Source organism: Alosa alosa, chromosome 9, assembly GCF_017589495.1.
Source record: "Alosa alosa isolate M-15738 ecotype Scorff River chromosome 9, AALO_Geno_1.1, whole genome shotgun sequence".
Lineage (NCBI taxonomy): Eukaryota > Metazoa > Chordata > Actinopteri > Clupeiformes > Clupeidae > Alosa > Alosa alosa.
Window position 1 is genome coordinate 2,615,125 of NC_063197.1, and position 5,602 is coordinate 2,620,726.

Sequence of the window (5,602 nt, forward strand, 5' to 3'; positions counted from 1 at the left end):
CACATTCAAATTCACACATGGAATGATCATCAAATGACTCATTCCTTTACTGTGAACTTGCTAGCCTATGTATTTGCCGGTGTAAACTTGCAAAGATGAGTATGGTCACCTACATTTAAATGAATGCTGCCTATTACAACCATGAATAAATGCATTGAGAATGAGCCCTATAGGAGGAGAGGGGGGGGGCAACAAGTAAACTAACTTGCTGTGTTGAGACAAGAACATGGACTCAATGACCGTTAATATAATTTTATTGCATGCATAAATAACAAATCCTTCAAGGCCATAGAGCATATGGGTGTTCATCCTTTTGAAGATGCTCTGCAACTTCTGACTATAAACACACTAATAGGCACATAAGTATGATCTTATATAAATAACACTTCATTTTAATTCATGTAACATGAAAAAATACATCAGGTATTGTATGCAATTTCAAGCCCATAACATTTTCTAATGTTTTCACAACTATAACATTAAGCAAACATCTCACGATTGCTGCCCATTGCATGAGTACACTGTACAAAGAAATAGTCTATAAAAGGTTTTTGCTGTTAATATGTCATCACTGGACATTTTTTAAAATAGTGTTAAAATACCGTCACCCTACCTGACAGTCATGAGTACTTTGGTGGTTTGGTGCATGGCTATTAGACTAATGGCCTCCTTACACCAAACAACTTTGACAAGATTTGAGAAAAGATTCTTTAAAGATTGTTGTCTTTTGAGTAAAGCTTGAATGGGGGGCATTAGTTAAAATACTACAATCTTTTAAGAATCTTTCCCAAATCTTGACAAACTTGTTTGTTGTAAGGTGGCCATTAGATGTTTCCCCTCCCACTCAAGCAATTAGGACGCCTTTCACACTGCTCCTGCTTGACCTATCCCTTCTGGCAATTTCCAATCAGAGCCATGCAAACATTTTTATCTGACAGAATAGAGTGTGCGTGCCTTTCTCTACAAACCATGTGCAGTGGCAGAGTCATAAGCCTCAAAAACATGGCCAAACTTAGATGTCTAATGTCAAAACATGATTTAGATAACTTATTGATGCATTCATCTCCAGTAGGGTTGACTACTGCAATGGGCTTTTCCATTTGGTGTCACTGGGCCGAGTCATCATCTACTTCTTTGGCTTCATGTTCTGAGTCCTTGGGCTTTTCTGTGAAAGAGAATCACCTGGAGTTGACCATTTTTAATGCACTTTATTTACACCGATGTATTATAAGTCTTTATGCAGTGGTTTGACACGGACTAAAATAGGAGAAATATGTCACCCTATAAGGACTTTCCAACTTTTTCCAGCTAAGGGTTACATTAAACATAAAAAACATACGGTGAACTTACGATATGAACTGTGCCATCTGACAATTTGGGGTGGCATTTTGTCATTCTATGTTGTTGAGTTATTTGTGTGTCCTGGGGGGGCTTGGTGGACTTGGTTGCACTGCACCTTCTGGTGGTTTGAACTGTTAAATGAGAGTGTGAGGGAGAAATAGGACAGACAAAATAATTTATTAGAATAATATTACTACAGCACTAAAACAGAGTATCATCATTATAATCATCATCATCATTCATACACTGTAATACTGATTAGAAAAACATAAGGGCAAACGCTAAGAATCTTTAGGTCATAATCCAATAAATACTCTGATGCATCTGTGATTAAAGAGAAACTATGCAGTTTTGGCCATTTCTTTGCTGTTTTCTCACTTTTTGCTCGCAGGTTTCTTTACAGAGCTCCCCTACAGCCTCAGAGTATATGATTTCTGACACTCCTCAATCAGTCAGTCTGTCGTTTTTCCTCCTCCCTGTTCCCTCGACAACAGTTTCGCTTTCTACTTTTTTACTGGCTGTCACGACGAATGTCTGAGAAACTCCATCGCTACCTTGTTCTAGGGCGGTACATTCTAATTTTTTACATTTTAGTAGAACTAAAGCACTCATTTTCAGGTGCTTGTTGACAGCCATGTCAAAGAACAGGAAACTGGTTTGCCGACTACAAGTGAGCTTGTGCTCAGAGCACATAGAACCTATTTTATCAACTCACAGCTTTTCTCTGCTTCACTGAAATCACTCCTGGCACTGTCTTGTTAGACAGCCAGGGATGTGCACTGGTGAAATAACGTTAGCATGGAAAATAGTCTCTCAGACATATTTCTTCTCATATTTCCACCCAGATGAAATTTAATGCCACTTTTCAAAAAATTAGCTAAATTTAATACATTTTAAGACCTTAAAAAATGTATATTTTATTTAAGACGTTTTAATACTTTTTAAGGATCGAGGAGACCCTCTATTGCTTCTAGTGGTCATACCTTTTTTTTTTAGGATCAGTTGAATTGTTTTGAGATTTTTTTTGTAACAGTCTTTACTATGTTAGATATTCATGACATACCTTCTTTGTGATCACTGCAAACCATATTTTTTTTATTTTTCCTCTTTAGCATTATAAACAATAAATGAAACTGGAAACAATTGAACCAGGAGACTTTGTCACAAGACAAAACAGATGTCTCAAAGCCCATTAGATTAACATGAGCCTACTGCGGTTTAGATTTGTATGGCAGCAACGTTATAGACAAATAGACTAGGCTAGCTAACGTTACACTGACACAGCGTAACTTAATGCTATGAATTCGCAGCCAACATGAAATCCATAACTTTTTGATCACCAAGTTGACATTTCCAGGTCAACCACAAATAATACCGCTTCTTTTTAATATCATCCAATAACTAATTCAATGGATAGGTTGAATATAGGCTACTAAAAATGAACAGTTATAGAGATCAACGTGAGCGGAGTCAGTTACTGTAAGAACCGTGGCGTGGTTTCATCTATGTGATAGCGATCAAGTGTGTAGGCCTACGGTTGATATAGGCCTACATATTCTATCGCGATTTACAAAAAAAAAAAAAAAACATGGATAAGCTGAAAGAAACTTGTGTTTTACAGTTTTGCAAAAATAATAAATGCATAGCTAGTGAAATCATTTCACCATCCTAGTCATGAGAGACCTCTTGCTGGCTTGCTTGCTTTCGACATCACACTTGGCTCTTGGCTCCCCACTGACACACCTTTTTGCATTACATTTCATTATGCTGACATACACCACAGTTTTACTTTGGCATACATTTACTGACTTCTGTACATAGTGTATTTAATAAACCTATTTTTGTGTTTAATATACTCCGGTGTGGTCTTCCCCTTTTATGTTGTGGCGGCCTTGAGCCAGGAAGTCATGACACATAGGAACTCTGGATCTAATTCATAGTGACCATTGGGTCCTTGGTTACCTGTCTGACCAAGGCCCTTTGTCCCGGATTACTCAGCCAGATCTAGAAAGACCGTTGGTTGTTCCAAACTTATCCATTTCAGAACGATGGAGGCTACTGTGTTCTTGGCCACTTTCAATGCAGCAGAAATGTTGTTATAGATCACTGTGTCTTCACACAACCCTGTCTCACAGGTCTACAGACAATTTTGTCAACCTCGTGGCTTGGTTTTCACTCTGACATGCACCATCAACTGTGAGACCATATATACAGTATCAAGCAGACTTAAACTGCCACCTCTTGGCGAAAAGTTAATAGTTTTGCATATTAGTAGTAATACATTTCACGCAGCTTCGTGGAATCACGAAAAGCGAATGAAGTGGACACTTCTAAAAGGGACCCACGGTACAGTAGCTGAAGGTCTGTGGCTAAAGCAGCCATAATGAAAGTGTTATCATTGTTTGGATACTTCACACACACGTGCTTTTTAACCGCATAGACTACAACTACCAAGCTGGAATCAAAGCACATCGACTCCCCTCTCACACCCTAAACACGCGACCGAACAAACAAAAAAGCCTCAGTCTCACGGTATAGGCAAAACTGTATCGGACCGATTGTAGCGTTGGTAGGCTACTAAATCATCCATCACAAAGAATGATTTGTGTAGGTAGGTACAGCCCTGCCCTGGATACATCTCTCAACGCGCACTCTAAAACATTTGGTTTAAATGGAGATGTAGATCATCACGGGTGCGTTAATAAATCTACATTGTGGCGAGTTGACACAAATTATTCACTTTGAGTCTTTGGCGAATTTATGTAGTTTCAGTCCTAGTTACTTTACTTTGAGCCTTGAATCACCTTAGCTTCGCTAGCGGCGGTCATAATAATGTCCAGTGAATTAATTTCGGCACAGGTGGACTCCAATCAAGTCCACCAAGGACCAAGAACCATTGATAGAAGTAGGATGCACTAGATCTAAATTACAAGCGTCATGACAAAGGGTCTGAATACTTACAGTATGTAAATTAAATATTTCAGTCTTTTATTATTTATACATTTACAAAACACTCCACACTTTCTGTGGAGTGTTGGAGTATTGTGTGTAGATTGAGATGAGAGAATTTAATTAATTTTAAGATGAGTCTGAAACTTACAATGTGGAAAAAGTGAAGCACTGTGAATACTTTCCTTATGCACTGCAATTATCCAAAGCCAATTTGGGAAAAGGCTCTTGAGATATAAAAGTGCATCTAAAATAAATAGAATATTGTGGAAAAGTGTGTTGGTTCAAGTAAAACAAACAAAACAAAAAAACATGTTATAAAATTAACAAATCTATCGTTCTGTGTCATTGTTGGCAAAATGATCGGAGGGCTCAGAAGCCCCTAGCATTTTGGGGTGCCCAAAATTTCTAGCGACGCCCCCGACCTTGGTATTTTAAAAATTCAGACTACGACCTTGTCTAGAACATGTGCTGAATAACAGGTCTCTTAACTAACGTTAACCAGTAAAAAAAAGTACTTACCGCACATATTTCCATGTCCTTTGGTGAAGTTAATCGTGGTCTTTAGTGGCATCAACCTGATAAATAAATGCACATTATTTACCTTAACCTTAGCCCATAAACCTTCAGATGAAACACAGCAACCTAACTAATCCAACACTTAATATTTAGTAAGCTAGCTAAATATTAAGTGTTATTAAATACTAAATGATAAGTTAAGATAGGTTGCTGTGTTGGCATGAATGAATACTAGCAAATGCTCAATGTGGTCCCTATTTAAAATTACCGTTACTGTTACGTTAATGATTAGCATGATTATTTCTACCCAAACGGCTAACGATAGCTAACGTTCACTGTTAACAATTGCCATATAGTGACATTACGTTTAACCAACAATAGCAACATTTCTAAAGACAAAGATACATTGAACATCTCAACGCTGTACTCTTACCTGCACAATCTGTGAACATAATTCGTCGGGTGTAGTCAAAATATATTTTTCTGCGAAGTTGGTCTCGTCAAATGTGCGCTTCTTGGCGTCAACTGTTTCAAGACATCGTGGTACAGATATTACAGAGGAATCGTTACGTCTTCTACTACGTAATTATGCGCATGCGCAGAACGGATCTGGCAGGCGGTACGGATCGTGTACTGACAGCGGTACTGAATAAAACGGCCGATTTAGTCAAATAGGGTGTCATATTTCGTTCGACTTCCACTCCACTAGATGGCAGACATGTCATACGTCATCCCCGAGTCGAAAAAAGGGCACGCTTTAAACAAAACTTTCTAGCTACAGCGCATTGAATCA

General features: G+C 38.2%; 1 long non-coding RNA gene across 1 annotated transcript; it reads right to left on the reverse strand.

Annotated features, from left to right (window-relative positions):
* Positions 1-214: 214 nt before the first annotated feature.
* On the reverse strand, positions 215-5,319 carry LOC125301010. Its single transcript, XR_007194656.1, has 4 exons — positions 5,243-5,319; positions 4,813-4,868; positions 1,351-1,472; positions 215-1,165 (listed from the first exon to the last, which is right to left on the reverse strand). It is a non-coding gene; the product is annotated as an uncharacterized LOC125301010 (long non-coding RNA).
* Between the last annotated feature and the right edge of the window lie 283 nt (positions 5,320-5,602).